The sequence below is a fragment of the Rhinatrema bivittatum genome, chromosome 8 (genome assembly GCF_901001135.1).
Source record: "Rhinatrema bivittatum chromosome 8, aRhiBiv1.1, whole genome shotgun sequence".
NCBI classification, from domain to species: domain Eukaryota; kingdom Metazoa; phylum Chordata; class Amphibia; order Gymnophiona; family Rhinatrematidae; genus Rhinatrema; species Rhinatrema bivittatum.
Window position 1 is genome coordinate 229119151 of NC_042622.1, and position 23982 is coordinate 229143132.

The 23982-nt window shown below is 43.7% G+C and overlaps 1 protein-coding gene across 2 annotated transcripts in view; it reads left to right on the forward strand.

The window, feature by feature from the left end:
* The first annotated feature begins 4525 nt into the window (after positions 1-4525).
* Positions 4526-23982, forward strand: part of MOB3A (MOB kinase activator 3A) — a 32598-nt gene continuing 13141 nt past the window's right edge. The window contains exon 1 of one of the 2 annotated variants that reach the window (XM_029613924.1): positions 4526-5164. The gene's annotated coding sequence lies outside the window, so the exon portion shown is untranslated. Of the gene's footprint in view, positions 5274-23982 lie in introns of both variants that reach the window. The other variant, XM_029613926.1, reaches the window with a different exon arrangement.

Here is a 23982-nt window from a genome sequence, read left to right on the forward strand (position 1 = left end):
CCACACCCCTTACAGACCCCAAGCCTCTGCCCTTATACAGAACTTCAATGGCAGGTTAAAAACTAAGTTGAGTATTATCATGGCTGCAGCGCACTTAACGTGGCTACGAGCTCTCCCTTTAGCTCTAATCCCAAACCAAATAAGCCTGATACTTCACTTTCAATGCATATCCAGCATAGCTCTCTGCTTCAACGGCAGGGGAGAAGAAAAACTGATACTTCACGCATATCCAGCATAGCTCTCTGCTTCAACGACAGGGGAGAAGAAAAACTGATACTTCACGCATATCCAGCATAGCTCTCTGCTTCAACGGCAGGGGAGAAGAAAAACTGATACTTCACGCATATCCAGCATAGCTCCCTGCTTCAACAGCAGGGGAGAAGAAAAACTGATACTTCACGCATATCCAGCATAGCTGTCTGCTTCAACAGCAGGGAAGAAGTAAAAAGGATTCGCACTCACAAAGCGGGGAGTAGCTGGCTTGTTACGGCGGTTACTACCCCAAACCAAATAAGCCTGATACTTCACTTTCAATGCATATCCTGCTTCAACGGCAGGGGAGAAGAAAAACTGAAACTACACGCATATCCAGCATAGCTCCCTGCTTCAACGGCAGAGGAGAAGAAAAACAACCAATAAGGGCTGAATAACACAGTCTGGGTAAAACAAATAAGCATGGGTGTAGCTTGCTTAATGCGGCGGTTACTTCCCCTACTACCCATAACTAATCAAGCTTGATATTTCACTTGGTTGCAGCTCCATCACTGCTCTCTACATTAATGGTGGGGGTGGAAGGGAAATAGAACCAAAGAGCTAAGAGAAACAGATAAGTATGAGAAAAAAAATGTGAAGCTTGCTGGGCAGACTGGATGGGCCATTTGGTCTTCTTCTGCCGTCATTTCTATGTTTCTATAATGGCTTTGCGGGCATCACCCCATTCCAAGACAGGGCTTACCCCATTTGAGACAGTCACTGGACGACCAATGGCTATTGGTTTACTACCAAAACCCTCCACTGCTCTTATATTTCCACAAGAGGTATATATTGTTTATGTTGCAGAAAGTTTTGACTTCACACTGGCAGAAAGTACGAGCATCTTTTCCTCCAGTGGACCCTGTGCCTACTGAGAGTGTGCAACCAGGTGATTTTGTTTTTCTGAAGATTTTCCAGCGAAAGAACTCCTTGGCCCCAGATGGAGGGGACCCTATCAGGTACTTTTAACCTCACATTCTGCAGTAAAATTAGAAGGACACCCTACCCGGGTACACCTTTCTCACTTTAAAAAAGCTTACAGTACTACAACAGCAGGAAGCTCCGGGACATAAAACTCTCTCACGAGGCTACTGGAACAGACATGATCCTGCTTTTGCTTCTCTGGACAAACTGCACCAATACGATGACTGTCACCTACAAAAGGGGTTACTATTGTGTGGCTGACATCTCTACATTTAAAGGGCCAAGGGCGGGAACCTCAGCCCGGACGCCTCCCGATGACATCACGTAGCAGGACTATAAGAAGCGAGGCCATGTCCCCAGGACCTCACCTTGGCAATCGGGTCGACACTTCGGTGTAGCTAGTTTGCTGTTCCTGCGTTCTCCTGCTTCCTGTTCCTGTCTTGTTCCAGTGTTCCTGTGCTACTGTGTTCCCGTGGTCCTCTCTGTGTTCCAGCGCCTCTCCTGATCCCTGCTCTCCGTTCATCCTCCTGTCGTACCTTTGCGGACTGATTCATGGTACTGACCTTTTTGCCTGCCTGATTACGTTTGACCGCCACCTGGAACTGACCACTGCCTGACTTCTGACCAGGTTTGACCGCCGCCTGGAACCAACCACTGCCTGCCTTCTGACCAGGTTTGACCGCCGCCTGGAACCAACCACTGCCTGCCTTCTGACCAGGTTTGACCGCTGCCTGGAATCGACCACTGCCTGTCTCCTGACCACTCTTGATCGCCTCCTGGAACCGACCCTCGCTTTGGCTGGCCACCCTCTGACACATACCCTAGCTTTGACCCTTGCGCTGCATTCTGAGACACTGTTTGCTCCTGTGACCACCAGACCGGCCTGCTCTGATACAGGCTGTGGCCTACCTCTGATTCAACCAGTAGGCGCTACCTATCTCGCCCGGAGGACCTTCACTTCCTGTCTCATTCCCGAGGTCCCCGGTGACCCTATCTTCAATAGCAACGCACCTTTGCTCATGGTAGGCACACCTCTTCATTACTTCTCTGGGAGACCCACGGAGGCCCACCTAAGCCCAAGCAGTCCGGGTACCCCGGATTGCTATTGGCGAAGCTCCAGCTAGCCTCTGTCTCCTTGTGTGCTCCGCCTCCTGGTGGCAGGCGCTCTCTGGGTCTGACCAGAGTGCTGTACCAATCCTGCACCAGGCCAAGGCTCCACCTCCAGCACAACAAGAACCAAATAAATTAACAACAAAGTGTCAGAAAATTAATTTGTATAAAGTAAAAAAAAATTAATTTGCAAATATGTGCAACATTATGTAAATTTGATACATAATTGCAGCAAAATTTTGAAAAATCTATCACATTGCCAACTCTCACCACAGAATCTTGAAAAATCTGCCACAGGAAACCAAGGGCTTTCCCTCATTCCAGATTCTCCCTTTTCCCATTCTCTTCCTTCCTGGAACTCACCCTTTTTCATCCCTGGTTCTCTGGTGGGGAGAAAGACACTAGGGTTAGGGAAGGAGAAAGCTGCTGTACAGGGGAAACGGAGAAAGTGAGTTTTCCAGCTTTGCTCTGCATATAGATTCTGAGCTTCTTAGGGTTTTTAATTTTTGTCAGCTATTCTGAATTTAGGAAGGCCTTTCTGTTCTGCAGGTGTGAACAAGCTGAGGTATTCTGCTAACCTGTAGAGATCTATAGCAGTCTTGTTCATTGTGTTTTGCCAGTAGGAGGTGTCTTGGTGTTCTAGGGCATGGTGTAATATTTGCAGGCTGCCTTTTCATAGATAGGGTTGTTGCTTTGGAGACCTGTAATTTACTGATGTAGTGGTATGTTACGTATGTACTGAGTGGGGGAGGTGCCAGGATTTTGTACTATTTCACAACTTGCCTAGCAATGGAGGGAATTTGTGTTACTATATTTTATTTTATTTATTTATTTAGGGTTTTTATATACCGGCATTCGAGAACGCAGTCCCATCATGCTGGTTCACATTAAAACAAGTGTGCATCGTAAACAAAACTAAAACAATGGTGCGGAAAAAAGGCAGTTACAAATAACAGGGAGATTAGAACTTGGCAGAGAGAGAAGAGAAAGGACAGGTTATTAATTCAAACATGTAACGATAGTGTAAAATAATATAAAATTCAAACAAGAAGGTTAGTCATGGTGTATGTGAAGGTAAGGATTGGCGTGGAAGGTAGATCAGTTTGAGTCCGGGAATGCTTGTGTGAATATCCATGTCTTTAGTCTTTTTTTGAAGGTTGAGATGCATGTTTCAAGTCTGAGGTTTGAAGGGATAGAGTTCCATAACGGTGGAATGGCTGTAGAGAATGCCCGATCTCTTAGTGTGATGTGTCTGGTAGATTTGGACGGTGGTACCTGTAGCGATCCTTTGTATGCATCTCTTGTTGGTCTTGTTGAATTATGTAGTTGGAGAGGGATCTGTATGTCGATGGGAGCCAGTAGGTGGATATTTTTGTATGTAGTAAGGATGGCCTTGTAAATAATTCTAAAGTGTATAGGTAACCAATGGAGGCTCTTTAGGATGGGGGTTATGTGATCCCTTCTCCTGGAGTTTGTCAGTATTCGTGCAGCTGTATTTTGTACCATCTGAAGCGGTTTAGTATAAGAAGCGGGAAGACCAAGTAGGATGGTGTTACAATAGTCTAATTTTGAAAAAATGATTGCTTGCAGGATGGTTCTGAAATCTTGGGCATGGAAAAGAGGTCTAATTCTTTTCAGCACCTGTAGTTGGTAGAAACAGACTTTGGTTGTTTTGTTAATGGTGGCTTTGAAATTCAGGCGATTGTCAATTAGGACTCCTAGGTCTCTCACTTGTGTGATTGTTGGTGTGTCTTGTGTTGGTGAAAAGGTGCTGTTCTCAGAGGTGATGAGCAGGAGTTCAGTTTTGCCGGAATTTAGTACCAGGTTTAGGCTGGTGAGGAGGAGTTGAATTTTTTGAAGGCATGTGTTCCAGAAAGTCAGCGTTTTTGCAAGGGAATCCTTAATGGGGATCAGGACCTGGATATCATCAGCGTACAGGAAATGTTTGAGGTTGAGGTCGGTAAGAAGTTGGCATAATGGTATGAGGTAAATATTAAATAGAGTAGGAGACAGGGAAGAGCCCTGTGGGACTCCTACTGATGAAGTGTGTTGTGAGGATTCTTTGTTCTGTAATTTGACCTTGTATCTTCTGTTGCTGAGAAATGATATGAACTGACTTAAGCATTATCCAGAAATGTTCTTGGTCTCTTCATCTGGTTGCAGAAGAGATCTTACCTGGTGTTCAACAGCTGCTGCTGCATAAGGTGTCTGGATCTTTCCTAACCAGACCCAATAAACTGCAAGAAAGATAAGGTACTCAGTAACACTACTGGATCACACGTAACCTGTAGGATGAGGGATCAAGCACGGTGGGCACACTTTTGTTTCTCCCAGAGGTAAGCTGAAACTGCAGCTGGAATTCCTCCTGAACTTGGGCCAGATGTACTAAGCATCTTTATTTAAAATTATTTATATTGCCGGTTCGATTAATGAGTCCCATTATGTCCACAACCGACGAGTCTTCTCCGAAGTCCTGCAGAATCCCGCAGCGCTATCCGTAACCCCTTTAAGAGGGGGGGGGAGGGAGAGAATTTCCAGTGTAAGAGCGGAAGGTAAGAAAAAGAGAATTCCCCGTCGAGGAAAAGTCCCCTTCTTTTTACGTACAGCCTAAGTCAGGAGCTCTGGAAAGTTTTAGGAAGGCAAGCGCGGAGCTTCTGGGAGCTGTTGCTTGGCGCGTGCGTGGAGAGGAGGCGCTAGACGGGACCGCGCGCCACCCGCGATACTGGAAGGAACGTGATCCTAGAAGCTGCATGAGCACGAGCCGCTTCGCGAGACCGGAAGGAAGAAATAGCGCCCGCCGAGCCACGGCACGAGCCGCCCCGTGAGACCGGAAGGAGGAGAGAGCGCAAGGGGTTTGGGCGGTTCCGAGCGTTTGCCGGTAAGAGTTGGAACTGTTTTTGCCTGCCTTCCGTTATGTGTTCTGCGGCGTCTCTCTCCGGGTGGATGTTTTGTTCCCTCGCGGGAGTAGGATTAAAAAAAATACGGAGGTACCTCCTGGAGGGTGGGAGGCTTTATAAGATAAAAGGGTTTTATGAGTATGAGAGTAGAAGGCCTTGGGCTCCCCCTACTCATGGGGAGCTTGAGGCTTGCGGGACACATTTAACATTTATTTTTGCAGTTTCATTTGTATTTGCTGTCTTAATTATCAGGGTGACTCTCTTCCCCACGGAGGTTTATATTTCTTACTCCTGCCCTGATTACAATTTTGACACCTGCAGTTTGCTTTTCTCCGTTCTAGATGCTTTGTTGTGCGTTTTATTCTTGTTACCGAGTTGTGTTCCTCCTTTAATCCTTGTTTTAACTTTACTCTCTTTTCCTATTTTCGTTCTGTGAATTCGAAAAGAAACGATTCCTGAGGAATCGATGCGAAAAAAAGTCAGTGCTATCGATATTTTACTGGCGTCTCGTGAAATATCTTTTTCACAGTGAAAATAACATTTAAAAAATTGATTTGAAAATTGATTCTAAGTACCAGTATGCCCCACGTATACTCTCCCAGACTACTTTTGCAGCCGATATTGAAGAGATCTTCAGGACCCTATTTTGGACTATAGTTTCTTCTGTACCCAAAGGCTTTTCACTTCCTCTGACAGGATTTGATGTCATGGGTAACTCCCAGGAAACGAAGGAGGGGAGATTTTCTCCCACACATAAATGACAGAAGAAAAAGACCAGTTGGCTTATCCAGTGTAATTTTTATCCAAATGAAAACTCAATTTTGTTGTATATAATTGAAGGGCTTAGGGTCCCAAGACTTGTGAAGTCTGTGTGTGTTTGATTGGACTGTGAATAATTGGAGGGGGAAAAAAACAGAAACCCTATTTGGGGCAGAGTGCTAGATGCACTAAAGGGGTTTTCCCTTTTTTTTTTTTGGTCTGTGGAGAAAAATACTTGATATATTTTAGCAACCAAAACCAGTCCTTTTAGGATTCAGAATTCAGTCTGAGTACTTGAAACATATTTACAAGCCTGCCTACTGAGATGATATTCTCAATCTTGGAAGAGATACCTTTTGTAATTTATCTTGTGAAAAAAGCAGTATGTGCTGTACCAAGAAAGAAGTGAGAAGTTTTATTTAGGATTTTCCTTTTCTTACAGCTGTGTATTTAATTTTCAGGGTTTTAAACATTTCCCCAGTGTGCAGAGTAGCTGGCAGAGGAGTATGATTTGAACATTTTCAGTGAGCATAAGCTATAAAGTACTTAACTGAGGTAAAATTTAGGATGGCCTGTGTACAAAGTTTAACAGATTTTGTGTAGAAGGGACATCACAAAAAATTAATTGAACAGCGGCTCCTGTTGGCCTGCATAAAGTTTTATCATTACAAACTTCAGCTGTTTGGGCATATTTTGCTTATAAACTTCTGACTATGAAGCTGTCTTTGGTGCATGGGGACCCTTAAGTCCAGAACATGTCTAGTTAGTTTCACCTCTAGAGGGAAAAATAATGGAAACTCTGCTGAAATAAAGAATAGTGAACTATCTGCAATCTAGTAAGTTGCTGGATCCAAGGCAGCATGGATTCATCAAGGGAAAGTCCTGTCGGGCAAATCTGTTTTTTTTGTTTGTTTTTTTTATTGAGTGACTAGAGAATTGGATCGAGGAAGAGAGCGCATTGTGATTTACTTGGATTTCAGCAAAGCTTTTGATATGGTCCCGTATAGGAGGCTTGTGAATAAAATGAAAAGCTTAGTAGTCGGCACCAAGGTGGTGGAGTGTATTACGAACTGGTTGACTTACAGGAGACAGCAGGTCATAGTAAATGGAACCTATTCTGAAGAGAAAGCAGTGTTAATTGGAGGGCCACAAGTATCCATTTTGGGACCAGCTCTGTTCAGTATTTTTGTGAGCAACATTGCAGAATAGATAGAAGGTAAAGTTTTGTCTATTTGTGGATGATACTAAGATCTGCAGCAAAGTGGACATGCCTGAAGGAGTAGAGAGAATGGAAAGTGATTTAAGAAAGCTTGGTCGACAATTTGGCAGCCTGGATTCAATGTCAAGAAGTGCAGATTCATGCATCTAGGATGCAGTAATCCAAAAGAGCTGTATGTGATGGGGGGGGTGAAAGACTATTTGCACGGACCAAGAGAAGGATCTTGGGGGTGATACCGTTTGGCGATAGGAAGTCAGCAAAGCAGTGTGACAAGGGGATAGTTAAAGCTAGAAGAATGCTAGGCTGCATAGAGAGGAATAATCGGGGGAAAAAGGGGATGATAATGCTCTTGTACAGGTCCTTGGTGAGTCCTCACCTGGAGTACTATGTTCGGTTCTGGAGCCTGTAACTCAAAAAAGATAGGTACAGAATGGAGGCAATCCAGAGAAGGGCAACCAAAATGATATGGTGTCTGTATCAGAAGTCTTATGAGGAGAGGCTGAAGGATCTAATATGTATACCTGTGCAGGGAAACCTTCAGATACCTGAAAGGTTTTGTTGATGCATGAATGTCAGACTTTTTCCGTTAGAAAGAAATCAGTAGAACTGGGAGTCATGAAATGAAACTCAAGGGTGGACGACTGAGCCCCAACACCAGGAAATATTTTGTCACAGAGAGGGTGGTGGCACTTAGAATTCCCTTCTGGAGGAGGTGGTGAAGACAAAAACAGTCAAAGAATTCAAAGGGGCATGTGATAAACACTGGAACCCTAAAGACTAGAGGATGGAAATGAAGAAAAGGGTGCATGGGCATAACTTGCTGGTGCAGTGGTTACTACCCTCAACCAATAAGGCTTGATATTTTTGATGCAACTGCAACATTGCTCTGGTCTTCAAAGGCAGGGGAAAAGGGGAGTTGGATTAAGACAACAGCAAATGAGGGCTCTGGCTTTTATGGTCTGGGGAACTGATAAGCATGGGGGTAACCTTCACGGAGCAGTTATTACTATCTGTAACAGAAGGCAAGGTATTACTACCCTTAACCAATAAGCCTTAATGCTTTTGATGCAACTACAATATCGCTCTTTGCTTTGATGGCGGAGGGGAATGGAGGTGTGGAAGAGGAATTGGATTGAGACGACAACCAACATGGGCCCTGACTTTTATGGGCTGGGGTACTGATACACAGACATAAGTGAAAAAGCTTGGGACTGCTTCTAAGGCCAAGTCCATAAGCAAAACACATCAGCACTGTCTGAATTTTCAAGCAGGCTCATCTCGCAGTAAAAATGTTGCTAGCAGTACATTTTTATGGGTTGTCAAGGTAAGTGTAAAACATTGAGAAGACAGGCGAAGAGAGAATTTGAAATGAAGTTGGCCATAGGGGCAAAAACTCATAATAAAAACTTTTAAAAATATATCCGAAGCAAGAAATTTGTGAGGGAGTCGGTTGGACCATTAGATGACCGAGGGGTTAAAGGGGCTCTTAGGGAAGATAAGGCCATTGCAGAAAGACTAAATGAATTCTTTGCTTCCGTGTTTACTAATGAGGATGTTGGGGAGATACCAGTTCCGGAGATGGTTTTCAGGGGTGATGAGTCAGACAAACTGAACGAAATCACTGTGAAGCTGTAGTAGGCCAGATTGACAAACTAAAGAGTAGCAAATCACCTGGACCGGATGGTATGCATCCTAGGGTACTGAAGGAACTCAAAAATGAAATTTCTGATCTACTAGTTAAAAGTTGTAACCTATCATTAAAATCATCCATTGTACCTGAAGACCGGTGGGTGGCCAATGTAACCCCAATATTTTAAAAAGGCTCTAGGGGCGATCCGGGTAACTATAGACCAATGAGCCTGACTTCAGTGCCGGGAAAAATAGTGGAAACTATTCTCAAGATCAAAATCGTAGAGCATATAGAAAGGCATGGTTTAATGGAACACACAGTCAGCATGGATTTACCCAAGGGAAGTCTTGCCTAACAAATCTTCATTTTTTTGAAGGGGTTAATAAACATGTGGATAAAGGTGAACCGGTAGATTTGGTGTATTTGGATTTTCAGAAGGCATTTGACAAAGTCCCTCATGAGAGGCTTCTATGAAAATTAAGAAGTCTATGGGATAGGAGGAGATGTCCTTTCATGGATTACAAACTGGTTAAAAGACAGGAACCAGAGTAGGATTAAATAGTCAATTTTCACAGTGGAGTGCCTCAGGGATCTGTACTTGGACCAGTGCTTTTCAATCTACTAGATAAGGGAGCCCTGACCAACGTGCCGCAAATGCGCAGTAGAGAGCAACTCTACCGCACATGCGCTGGCGAGCACGTCAGTCAGAGTGGAGCGTGCCTGAAAAAAAATGGCGCTGGGAGGAGCAGTAGTGGCGGAGATCTTCCGTCTGCGCCATCCGAGGGAAGGGGTTGTGGATGAGCTGAAAGGGGGGGGGAGTGACTGAAGGGAGGGAGGAGAGAGGGAGGGGAGATAGGGGAGGTGGGAGGGAGAATGAGTGGGAAGGAAATGGACCAAAAAAATGTTTAAATGTAGCATGTTACGGGCTTAACGGCTAGTATATATATATAAATGATCTGGAAAGGAATACGACGAGTGAGGTTATCAAATTTGTGGATGATACAAAATTATTTAGAGTAGTTAAATCACAAGTGGACTGTGATACATTACAGGAGGACCTTGCAAGACTTGGAAAATTGGGCATCCAAATGGCAGATGAAATTTAATGTGGACAAGAGCAAGGTGTTGCATATAGGGAAAAATAACCCTTGTCGTAGTTACACGATGTTAGGTTCCATATTAGGAGCTACCACCCAGGAAAAAATCTAGGCATCATAGTGGATAATACTTTAAAATCATCGGTTCAGTGTGCTGCAGCAGTCAAAAAAACAAACAGAATGTTAGGAATTATTAGGAAGGGAATGGTTAATAAAACGGAAAATGTCAATGCCTCTATATTGCTCCATGGTGAGACCGCACCTTGAATACTGTGTACAATTCTGGTCGCCGCATCTCAAAAAAGATATAGTTGCGATGGAGAAGGTACAGAGAAGGGCAACCAAAATGATTAAATGGGATGGAACAGCTCCCCTATGAGGAAAAGCTGAAGAGGTTAGGGCTGTTCAGCTTGGAGAAGAGACGATGAGGGGGGATATAATAGAGGTCTTGAACGAGTAGATGTGACTCGGTTATTTACACTTTCGAATAATAGAAAGACTAGGGGGCACTCCATGAAGTTAGCAAGTAGCACGTTTTAGACTAATCGGAGAAAATTCTTTTTCACTCAACGCACAATAAAGCTCTGGAATTTGTTGCCAGAGGATGTGGTTTAGGGATGTGAATCGTTTTCCATATCGTCTTAACGATAGAAATCGTGTGGCAGGGCAAGAAAATCGTCTTAGGCACGATTTTTTAGTTAAAAAATCGTTTAAAAAATCGTTTTTTCCGATTAGTGCCGCACTAACTCGAGTTAGTGCGCACTAACTCGAGTTAGTGCGCACTAACTCGAGTTAGTGCGCCACTAACGGGAGTTAGTGCGCACTAACGGGAGTTAGTGCGCACTAACGGGAGTTAGTGCGCACTAACGGGAGTTAGTGCGCACTAACGGGAGTTAGTGCGCACTAACGGGAGTTAGTGCGCACTAACGGGAGTTAGTGCGCACTAACGGGAGTTAGTGCGCACTAACGGGAGTTAGTGCGCACTAACTGGGAGTTAGTGCGCACTAACTGAAAATGATACAATTTGACACTTTTCAGGTCAGTTAAGGTCAGTTTAGGAATGAATATGTATTCCTATTGGCTGCCCTCTTATTTATTCATGTTACCAAGTTTCCTACTGACAGTATATGGGGGATGGGAAATGGAAACAGTTGGTAGCTTGACAAAACAAGTAATGTGATCAGTCAATGTGACTAGAACTTGTGCCCTAACCCTGATACCAGGGGTATTGTGATCTTCCTGCACACAGTGCCCTATCCCTAATACCAGGGGTGTTGTGATCTTCCTGCACACAGTGCCCTATTCCTGATACTGGGGGTGTTGTGATCTTCCTGCACACAGTGCCCTATTCCTGATACCGGGGGTGTTGTGATCTTCTTGCACACATCCCGATATCAGGGATAGGGCACTGCATGCAGGAAGATCACAACACTCCTGGTATTAATAGGGATAGGGCACTGCATGCAGGAAGATCACAACACTCCTGGTATTAATAGGGATAGGGCACTGCATGCAGGAAGATCACAACACCCCTGGTATCAGGGATAGGGCACTGTGTGCAGGAAGATCACAATACCCCGGAGGAGTGAGGGTCAGGCAGCTCCCCCCTGTCTGTGAAGCCAGCCTCTCACTAGTAATGCAGGGAGGGAGCTGTCTCAGACTTCACCATCCTCCCCCCCCCTCACCCACACACCATTCACTAGCTGGGACATGGGGGAAGTCAGGAGTGAGGGTCAGGCAGCTCCCCCCTGTCTGTGAAGCCAGCCTCTCACTAGTAATGCAGGGAGGGAGCTGTCTCAGACTTCACCATCCTCCCCCCCCCTCACCCACACACCATTCACTAGCTGGGACATGGGGGAAGTCAGGAGTGAGGGTCAGGCAGCTCCCCCCTGTCTGTGAAGCCAGCCTCTCACTAGTAATGCAGGGAGGGAGCTGTCTCAGACTTCACCATCCTCCCCACCCCCCCCCCCCCCCTCACCCACACACCATTCACTAGCTGGGACATGGGGGAAGTCAGGAGTGAGGGTCAGGCAGCTCCCCCCTGTCTGTGAAGCCAGCCTCTCACTAGTAATGCAGGGAGGGAGCTGTCTCAGACTTCACCATCCTCCCCCCCCCCCTCACCCACACACCATTCACTAGCTGGGACATGGGGGAAGTCAGGAGTGAGGGTCAGGCAGCTCCCCCCTGTCTGCGAAGCCAGCCTCTCACTAGTAATGCAGGGAGGGAGCTGGCTCAGACTTCACCATCCTCACCCACACACCATTCACTAGCTGGGACATGGGGGAAGTCAGGAGTGAGGGTCAGGCAGCTCCCCCCTGTCTGTGAAGCCAGCCTCTCACTAGTAATGCAGGGAGGGAGCTGTCTCAGACTTCACCATCCTCCCCCCCCCCCTCACCCACACACCATTCACTAGCTGGGACATGGGGGAAGTCAGGAGTGAGGGTCAGGCAGCTCCCCCCTGTCTGTGAAGCCAGCCTCTCACTAGTAATGCAGGGAGGGAGCTGTCTCAGACTGGTATCAGGGTTAGGGCACTGTGTGCAGGAAGATCACAACACTCCTGGTATTAATAGGGATAGGGCACTGTAAGAGATGACTGTAGTAGATTGAATAAAGATCTGATGTTTCTGCTCTCCTCACACCAAACAAAAACAACACACAAGCAGAGAAGCCCTTCTTACAAAGCTGAGCTAGTGAGTTAAGTAGGAGGAAAAGTAAACATACTGGTGCCAGTGTGGCTACTTAAAAAATACACTTACCAACAATCAATTACATATATTTGAACTGTGTACAGTTCCAGCCAGGACCACCTTTCTAAAATGCACAGTGATTGGCAAATTCAACATGCACTAGCATTTCAGGTGCCTGCTAACAAAAATAATAAACAAACAAGTTCTAGTCACGTGAGTGCTGATCATTACATTACTTTTTTTGTCAAGCTTCCAACTGTTTCCATTTCACATCCCCCCAACCATATTGGTAACATCAATAGATAAGAGCACAGCCAGCCAATAGGAATACATACATACATATTCATTCCTAAGTGACCTTTACTGACCTGGGAAGTGTGAACACTTTGTTTCATTTTCTGTTGGTGTTCGTTAGTTTCCAGTTCCATTTCCCATCCCCCCAACCATCACCTCAGTGGTAACCTTGGTAACATCAATAGATAAGAGGGCAGCCAGCCAATAGGAACACATATTCATTCCTAACTGACCTTCAGTGACCTGGAAAGTGTTTATTTGTATCATTTTCAGTTAGTGCGCACTAACGGGGAGTTAGTGCGCACTAACTCGAGTTAGTGCGCACTAACACGATTTAACGATTTTTAACGATAAATCGTTAGAATTTCTATTGTATCGTGTTCTATAACGATTTAAGACGATATAAACATTATCGGACGATAATTTTAATCGTTGAAAAACGATTCACATCCCTAATGTGGTTAGTGCAGTTAGTGTAGCTGGGTTCAAAAAAGGTTTGGATAAGTTCTTGGAGAAGTCCTTAACGGCTATTAATCAAGTTTACTTAGGGAATAGCCACTGCTATTAATTGCATCAGTAGCATGGGATCTTCTTAGTGTTTGGGTAATTGCCAGGTTCTTGTGGCCTGGTTTGGCCTCTGTTGGAAACAGGATGCTGGGCTTGATGGACCCTTGGTCTGACCCAGCATGGCAATTTCTTATGTTCTTATCATAAGACTTGGGGATAAATGCACAGAGCAGCAGTTGCTACCCTTAAGAGAAACATGGGGGTAACCTGCATGGCAGATAACTACCATAAGAAGATTGCTGGGCAGACTGGATGGACTATTTGGACCTTTTCTGCCATCATTACTATGTTACTAGTGGTTAGTAAGGAGAAGAGAAAAAAAAAAAGGTAAATTCATGAAATGTGTGGTTATTTTTAAACTGTTTCTGAGGCTGATAGAAAACATTTTTCTTTTCAAGTGCCTTATTTTTCTTTGTCGTGCTATCCTAATTTCTTGAATTCTTTTTGTGAAATCTCTAATATTTGCAGCACACACTGTATACAGCATTGTACCTGATAGTGACAATCTTCTGTCAAAGATCTTTGTCTCATTATGTCAGAAGTGTAAGCATATAGAATCATCTGGGGACCCCTGTGTGTATATCAGAGATATGCTAGCTGACAAGTAGATAGCACATCATCTTGTTTTGTCCCTCCAAATGAGGGTAGCACCGCATATAGTGGCTAGGGATGGTAGAGCAACAATCTGAGACAGCGCACTTCAGGTAGACTTAACTATCAGGGCACTCTCCTGTCGCAGGGATGATGGGAGAAGAGAATACCTAGTAGTCAAAATCTCATAATAAACAGTTCAAACTGTTTTGCATTTTAATGCTGTTTGCACCCTCTGGGAAAAGATGACTTTGCACGTAACTCTTTTGGATTTCACTGCCTGGCTCTAGTCATAGTTAGAACTCCTTATACCTTTTTCCCAAGTGTATTTCCATCTGCTTAAGTTCCATGTGATCCCCACAGCTTTGCAGAATACTATAAAGTAACAGCTGATGTTGCTTGAAACCTAATGTTGGGTAACACGTTTATGATATTAGTTATGTCACCATGCCCTCCCTTATTTCTTCACTTTTATTTTTCAAGTAAAAAAAAAATCCCTCCCTAAGTATTGCAACATATTTTTGCTTGTTGGCAATGGATCCTTATGAGTGTAAATAATTTTGGTATTTCTACAGGCAGAGGAGTTTGCCCTGCAGTGAATTTAACTTCCAGACATTTTAAAGAGGCCATTTCCAGGAACATAGACATCTTTTGATAGCTTTACTAGATATTGGCTTTCTTTTTAAGTGGGTGATTCACAAGAGTACTTTTGATAAAGAATGTATGCTGGGTGTTTTCCACATTACTTTCATAATTGTCCCCTTGGGACAATTTTTATTTTTTCCAAATCTCAGTACTGTTTTTAATGATATGTAAACAAAAGGGTTTGTCTTAACAGTTACTGAGGGCAGGATGGCCAACTCTGGTCCTAGAGAGCCACAGAGAAGCCAGGTTTTTCAGGATATGTACAGTTACTATGCATAAGAGATTTGCATACAATGGTGGCAGTGCATGAAAATCTATCTAATCCATACTCATTGTGGTAATCCTGAAAACCTGGCCTGTTTGTGACTCTCCAGGGCCGGAGTTGGCCATTCCTGCTCTAGGGCATATTGGTGGATTCCTGGATTGGATTCTTCCTGCCTAACAGCTCTCCCCCCCCCCCCCCCCCATTTTGTTCGCTTGCATCGTATTCCAGGTAGGGTCATAAGAATATAGTTTTATAGCAGATGACTAAAGCCCTCCTAGTCTTCCTAATTTGCTTTCTTTTTCCATATGTTTCTATGTGACAGGTCACAGTTTCTCTTTCCCTTTCCAACTAGGGATCCTCTGTGCTTATCTCAGGCTTTCTTAAATTCTGATACAGTTCTTGCTTTCACCACCACCTCTGTGAGTGAGCTCCATGTATCAGCTACCCTTTTTGTGAATAAATATCTGATGCTTCTCCTAAATTTGCTTGCTTCAAGCCTCATATCGTCTCTTGTTCTAGAATTTATTTCCTCTGGAAAATGTTTGCATTTCTGCAGAATATATTTTTGGGTTGATCCATGACACAGCCACACCTTGAGTACTGTGTGCAAGTCTAATTGTAGAGCTAGAAAGTACAGAGAAGGGCAATAAAAATGATTAAGAATGGATCAACTGTTATGAAGAAAGGATAAACAGATTAGGGCTCTTCAACTTGGCTAATGGCTTAGAAGGGATATAAACTTGTGTGGGGTATGAAAAGGTTAATAGGGATCTATTATTTGTACTATCAAATAGTACTAGGCGACATTCTCTTAAACAGATAGGTTGACAAAATTCTCTGAAATGCTTTAATCTATGCACAATTAAGCTATGGAAACTTGTTACCAGAAAACACGATTAAGGTTAGTAGTTTTAACTGAGTTTGAAAAAAGTTTGGATGCATTTCTGAAGGACCAGTCCATAAATAATTATTAGCCATATGGGCTTTGGTTTCTCCACCTCTTAATTTTTGGGGAGACCAACATGAAACAAACTTCTATATTGGGATTTGCTGAGTTCTTTCAAGGCTACTAGACTGGCCATTGTCCGAGACAGAATGTTTGACTCGATGGACTGTTGGTCTGACCCAGTATGGCATTTATGTTCTTATGAGAATGTGTAACTAATTTAGACCTAGGTATTAATACCATGATTCTCACCTTTTTGATGTTACCTTGCAAATAAATCTCTGTGCTCATGCTTAAGAGTAAAGCCTTCTGTGCTGAGGTCCTTTTCCATTTTTTGTTCTAATGCACAGGAAACATAGTATATGAAACTGTATGTGTGGTCAGAATGTATCACACTATACCAGGAAAATTACAGAATACCCCATCCTTAAAGTCATTTAAAAAGCTACTGAAAACTTACCTTTTCTCTCAAGCTTTTAAAACCATCTTATTGGATTGAGCATTGTGACTTCATTTCACATTGAACTGTAATGCTTTTCTGTCTTTAGTCTGTTTTTATTTCCTGTTTTTAATTGTGTATGTTTTCTATGTGAGCTGCCTTGAACAACTGCAAAATGTGTGGATTAAAGATTTCTTTATACATTAAATCACTTCTTGTAACATGCTATAATATTAAGTGACCACTGAGCTGGAGATTTCAGTGTTTGTATTGAGGGCACCCACAGATTGAATGGGTACAGTGCTAATTGATGTGCCAAAGAAAATCAAAATATAGCAAATGAAGGTGTGTCAGCTATGTAGCTCTGTGTAGGAGCAGCAAATTGATATACCATACAGAAACTTTCTAGTCATTCCATTCATTTTTTTTTCCAAATGTACTGGAATTAAATCCAAATGTGGTGATTTGCTACAAATATTACTTTGTGGATGAAGTAGCATGGTTGCTGTTTTTAGGCCACTTAACAGCATGGAAAGAAAGGTCAAACATGAAAATATCTGGTGACACTTCTTTATTGGACTAATTTAATATAATTCTTGACTAGTGTTCAGGAGCTATACATACTTCCTTCATTCCACACTTTAGGGATGGAAAGGATCAGTAAAGGAAGGAAAATTAATTTATTTTACAAAACTCCTATAAGCAGCTCTGTATTAGCTGAAACAGCTTTGGTTGTGTTACACTGCTTTTAAGGTCATAGGAAGCATTGCTGCATGAGCAGAGTGTGAATTGTATCACTTAGAAGCTGTGCAGGAAGGAAGTGGTTAGAAGTGTGTTGGTGAACCATGGATAGGGAGGTGTTAGCTAGCCCTAAACTTACTCTTGTATAGCCAGCTGAGACATAATCAGAGTGGGAGAGGAAGGAAGAAAGTGTGAAAGAGGAAGTGTGCATTTCAAGCTTTCTATTAGAACTTCTTTTGTTGGACTCTCAGAGCTTTCATGAGCAGCTTTGCTCTGGCGAGTAAGAAGTGCACATAAGAGTTAGTAAGCCAGTGTTTGCATAATCGTGTAAGACTTATTGTGAAAAACAGAAGGAAGGAGAGAGAGAGAGCTGTATCGCCTGCCTCTTGATGGGTTGACAGTGGTTCCCCGACTGCAGTCAGAATCTATGAGTAAAACAGGGCAGTTGTGCCCTTGTGTGGCTTATCTTCAGGCTTGCTTTCTCTTGTAATTGCTAATTTCTGCAGCTGTGGCAGAGCCTCAGTTTTGCAGTAATTGCTTTTATCTGAGAAGGAGCCAATGTGTGCACCAGGTTGCGTAACAAAATATTTTAACATGCAAGTCCCTGTTTCTAAACTGTTTTTTGTCGGCACAGTACAGGAGAGAACATTTTGGAAAAGCATTTCCAGGAGGATGCTTTTGGACATTTCCGTATGCAGAATGAATAATTTCTCAACCTCACAGCTTATGTCCTGTAATTCTTTAAAATATAAAAAGAGCGAGAAGAGCAGAGTAACTGTATTTCAGTTGGCCTGGCAGCCATCTTCTATTTAACTGTGTTATCTCTCCTTTTTTTTCTACAGAATTTGATGCATGTAGCTCAACAGAGTAATTCAGCTGCTTGCTGTATTCCTTCTCTGAAGATAACTTGTCTGTGGTCAAACATAAGAATAAATGACTTGCTCCAAGTCCCTACAAGAACGAGAAAGCAGGACCTTCAGACCCTTAGCTCTGTTGTAATCATTTTGATTACATTGCCAGTCCAACAAGCCTTCGCACCCCCACAATGATAGGTCCTATTTTATCTGATACTATTCTAGATGCCATCTGCTGCACTTTATGCAGTGTCTTTATTCCCACAAAGTCAGAAATATGAGAACCTCTCATCTTGACACTGTCTGTCTGTAACCTGATACCCTTCTTCCCCTGCTCTGTAGAAATCCCAGGGGCAGAAAGTGCTTTCAGCTTGCTTATGTCTTTCAGTCTCCTAAATTCAGGTGGTCTCTGCAGTTTGACAGTCTTCTTGCTGTATTAATTACACACATGACACTTTTATCCATTCAGAATACTGTAGATTAATCCTTTTATTTGGGCAGCATCTGAAAATTTCAGGGTTTCTGTTCCATTAGAGGACATGTAAACATTAGCAGTGACAGCGCTTGAGGTCCACAATTTTTATCAGGACACATGTTAAATTGCTTGGTAAATAGGGAATCCTGAGAAACCCAGTTGCTCCCCTTTCAGGAATAAAATTATTTAGCAGTAGTAATTAACTTTTCCATAAAGCTCTGCCAGTGATCTTCTACCCTGCTGTGCAGCAGGGCCCCCCCCATTCCAGGTTTAGGAGCAGGTCTGAAATGCACACTAGGCCCATGCCTTAAGTGGCAGATATCTTCTGGAATACTATCCCGGCTGAAATTCATCTAATAGCAAATGTAAAAGAATTTAAAAAGGCTTTGAAAACAGCTCTCTTTGCCGCTGCATACAACATTACTTAACAACTTTTACAGTTAAAATTAATTCAATGTCATGAACCCTAATTAATCTGCTTTGACTTTCTATAATGTCTTTTTAGATGTAATCTATTAGTTTTAATGTTTTAGATGTAATGTTTTTATTTGTAATATTATAATTGTTTTTAATTGGTGTTTCTTATTATGTATGTTTATATACTTGTAAACTGCTTAGCCAGACAGATCCTGTTTAATTTGCGGTATATAAATTCTTTTAAATAAATAAATATCTTGGGGGGGGGGGGGGGAAACAGCAGGCAGAAGGAAAAAAATATTCTCTCTCCAGTAAAGAAAAAGCCTCTGCTGTCTCTCCGATAAGTCAGGCCCCTTGCTTGCAGCATGTTTCTCATGACCAGTAGTGTATTGAGGGGGGTTCAGTACCCCGGGCGTGGGGCCATAGGTGGTCATTGATGGATAAGATAGGGAGGTCCATGTGGCTGCCGGTGGACCTCATCCCACCAGTGGCTGAGCAGGGACGCATGCTATTCCTGTGCTGTGTAAGAACATATGAAATTGCCATGCTGGGTCAGACCAAGGGTCCATCAAGCCCAACATCCTGTTTCCAACAGAGGCCAAACCAGGCTACAAGTACCCGGCAATTACCCAAACACTAGATCTCGTGCTACTGATGACAGTAATAGCAGTGGATATTTTCCAAGTCAACTTGATTAACAGCAGTTAATGGACTTCTTCTCCATGAACTTATCCAAACCTTTTTTAAACCCAGCTACACTAACTGCACTAACCACATCCTCTGGCAACAAATTCCAGAGCTTTATTGTGCGTTGAGTGAGAGAATTTTCTGATTAGTTTTAAATTGGCTACTTGCTAACTTCATGTACTGGTCACTGTTCTCTCTAAGCTGCACACAAGCGTGGCCACGCACAGCAGGAAGTTCGGTGGGGCTGTGGTGGAGTTCATCCCACCATGGCCCCAAGAAAACAAGTTACCTCCAAACCTCCAGGTGCTCCTTCTCCTTCCCACCTGCATGGCCCCGGAAGAAAAACATTGCCAGAGCTGCATGGGCAGGAAGGAGCAGAGGCATCTGCCCGCTTGCAGAAGAGGAGCATTGTTTGCAGCAGGGCAAACTGTGAAGTCTAACTCATGGTAGCCCTAGAAGAGGAGGCCCTCTAGCAGGGCCGCTGCGGATCCCACCTCATGGTGGCCTGAGAAGATCAGGGTGCTGCAGAGGCGAGAGGGAGGCTGAGGCCCTATAGACTGTGTGTGTGACAGTGAGGAAGGGAAGAAGACAGATGGAGAGAGAAGAAACAGAAAAAAAAAAAGAGACCCTGTAAAAGGAATTGGCAAAAGACCAAGAAAAGGGGGGGGGGGGGGGGGAGCCTATGACCAACTGATTAGAAAACTAAGATCAGGCAGCAAAGGTAAAAAAAAATAATTTGAATTTTTAGTGAATGGCGTATGTTGTCTTTGGGAATGTGCAAGAGAAGCCCTTTCCCTCTGCTGATACGACAATGAACAAGATCAGCATGGAGGAACTGGAAGCCCTGCAAACTTCTAATACCACGGGGCCTGCACAGAGGTCGCAGCAGAGCAGGCTTCAGTGCCAGTAACAGCAATGGGCGCCTCCTCAGTAGCCATGTGGCAGCAGTGACAGCAGCAGCAGAAGAACAAAAAGAGGCTCAGAGGTTGCTAGCAAAGGAAAGAGAGGGGTCTGTGTGAGAAGTGGGTGGGCGCATGCGAGAGAATGAATTTGTGCCTGCCTTGGGGTCTCTGAGTGGGAGCCTGCCTGGGGGCATATGTGTCTATCTGAGGGAGCTAGTGAGAGTGTGTGTGAGAATTCAGTGGAGGAAGAGCTTGTGTGTAGGGGTTGGGGGGAGAGAGAGGGTCTTAGATCCTGCAAGTGTGGCTGTGTGAGAGAGAGAGGTGGGTGTGTATGAGGGTATATGTGTGAGAGAGAGGATAAATATTTTGTGCCCCTTCTAACCCCCTAATCCTCGACAATCAAGAATTCCCAGGTATGGGCAGCAGGGGATTTTTTTTTTTTTTTATTATTATTAGTTTTAATTATTGGGTGTTTTATATATGTGATGTTTTGAAATGTTTTATTGTTGCTTGGGAAATTTTAAAAAAATGAATATGATTTTAATTAATAGAAGTTATTCTGTCAGTAGTTTTAAAAGATTCTTTTATTAGTATGGTTTTATTATAATTGATGCTTTGTTTCTTGATTTTATTTGTTTTATGAGGAATGGTGGTTCTGTTTTTCCATTGTTACACATAATCTGACTTCTTGGGGTTTCAATTTCAGTTTTTGTCTAATTTGTGATTCTGTATGTGTGAGGGTCTGTCTCTGCTCTGTGCGTGTGACCATGATGAGAAATTCTGCTAGTGTGTAATGTCATGTAGGGGATCTATAGCAAGCAGGTTTGTTTTGTTTCCCCAATAGGTGGTGTATTGGTATTCTGTGACCCAGAGTGATGTTTACCTGTGTTTTCACAGGTAGAATTCTTGTTGTTTGTCTTTGGTGTTACTACAGTTATGTTATGGTAGGTTTGCTGTTTAGATTGAGTGTCGGGTTTTTGTTTGTGTTTTTTTGCAGGGTTTTGTGGTTGTTCACAATGTGTCTGGCAGTGGAAGGTGTTTGTACTGCTATTACTGTGAGGTGACACCAAAACTTTAAAACATTTTTTTTGTATGATGAGCTGAAAGGGAAACATTCAAGCTCAGTTGTTGGGGGAATTTCCTTGGATGCACAGTGCATTACAGAACTGGAGGTGCAGGATTTATATTGACATTCTGACCCTTCCTGTATACATTCCAGACTTCACTCTCATAGCCATATAGAATTAGTTGAAATAAAGTTAATAGTAGTTTTATTAGAAGTGTGAAGCTAGCCAGCTTTTTAACATTATGCAGAAGACCCTTTGGACTTTCTTATTGAGACTTTTTGTAGCCAATTTTAAAGCAGGGGGCTGTGCTATGGAGGAGGGTGTGATATGAGGTAATATCATTTTGGCTCCCCCCTAGCCACCCCCCCCCCCCTCAAATTCTTCAGTCTAGAGACACCACTGATTTTCTGTGACCTTAAGCATTAGTACAAGAAGGATGGGAGGGGGCACTGGAGAGGCACAAAATGTATTGGCTCCCAGGCGCCGGGGACCCTTGGTGCGCCACTGGCACCTTCTCTCACCTTGGCCTATTTCAGAGGCAGCCCTCTATATGACCGGTGTTTCAGCACAAGCAGCAGACCGGGCTCAGGCCCCACCTTCAGCAGCAGCGGAAAACACATGGCCGACCTCAATTTACCAGCGCTGCTGCTCTTCCTGCCACTGCTGCAAGGCTTTCCTGTGCTACTGCTTTGCTGTTGGCCCCCCCCCCCCCCCATTGTTGAACAGTGACAAAAACTAGTTGTTTAAAAAAAAAAAAGCAGCATTGGGGCCTTGCAGCCTTACTCCTTCCCCCAGGCCAAGGAAAATCTCAAACTCTCCCATAGCATCAAAAGGCCTCCCACCCAGGGGCAGATTGGCCTATTTGGGGTTTCAGGCATGCCCCGGTGTGAAAGTCAGGTCAGTCACGTGACACTGGTGTTGCTTGCAGCTGCCCCATGTCTGCGGAGCTGCTGTGATTAACACGCAGCCCCACAGCAGCTGTTCTGAAAGAGCGGGAGCCTGAGGTTTTTTTGGGGTTTTTTTGCTTTTCCCATGGCTGTAGCTGCGGTTCAGGGGCCTATGCTTTTTTTTTTTTTTGGTCCCCTCTAGCTGCAGCCAGAGCTCAATGGGCCTGCATTTTTTTTTTTGTCCTTTCCCCACAGTGTCACCAATCTCTGAGGGACTGCTCCCTCCCCCCCCCCCCCCCCCCTTTCACTGCCGCAGTGGTGGAAATGCTCCCGCGTTCTTCCCTTGCACAACTCCATCTCTCTGCCACATCCTGCAGCTGCATCAACAGAGCTGAAGGCCTCTTACTGATTTCTGCCAACGGCCTCCCCTTGTGCTGGGTGCATGGAAAAAATAACCCCATCCCCTCTGCATTGTGCCTTTCTGCCTACCTCTTCCCAACCAGGGCCATCAGGTTGTAGCCCTGCCTGGATCGTTCCTGACCACCAATGTGTGTGTGTATATGTATATATATATATGTGTGTGTGTATATGTGTATATATACATATATACACACACACACACATATATATATATTTTTTTTTTAACACATTCAGAGGCAGGAGGAGAGAGAGTGGGAGTATGCAAGGAAGTATGCACGGGTGTGTAGGTATCAACAGGCACAAAGGAAGCAAGTGTGTGCAGCATGTGTGAGGAAGTATGTGTGTGTCAGAGGGAGTGTTTGTGTGTAGGGGTCAGCGGGTGCGCGGGAGCATGCACATGTGTGTAGGGGTCAGCGGGTGCGAGGGAGCATGCACGTGTGTGTGTAGGGTTCAGCTGGTGCGCGGGAGCTTGTGTGGGTGGGGGCAGCGGGTGCAAGAGAGCATGTGTGTGCGAGGGAAGATAAAGTTTGTGCACTCCCTTACCACCACTAATGCAGAACAATCCCGGGGTGACTGAAAATTATAGGAAGTGGGGGATTTTTTAATTCTTATTTTTAATTTTTGGGTATTATCTGATGTCTGTTTTAAAATATTTTATTGGGTTTTAGGAAATTTTAAAAAGTTTTGAGTTTATTTAGCAAGTGTTCAGCTGTTTTGTAATATTTACCTATTTTTATAGCTTTACTATTGCTGACATTTTTCTTGATTTAATTGTTTGATATTTTATGAGGACTAGTAATGTTTCCTTTTCCATTGTTGCACTGCATACAAGATCTAGCTTGTTGCAATTTCCAATTCATTTTCTGTCTGCACATTTCTATTTATGGTCTCCTTATTCTATATTTGGTGAGGGTTGATCTGTGTTCTGCATGTGTGACAGAGGTGAGGTATTCTGCTAGCATGTAGTTTCTGTGTAGGGATATATAACAGTTTAGCTTGTTCTGGTTTTCAAATTGGTGTTTTTGGGACTGGTGTAATATTTATAGTGTTGCCTTTTCATAGGTAGAGTTGTCACTATTTGAGTGCTGGCTATTATTGCTGTTTTGGTATTGGAGTTTTACTATATTTTGTTTGTAATTCAATTTACGCAAGGCTTTCTGAGAGCCGAATCCACGCCCAACATGTTACAATAGGTTCAATGCTATATGGG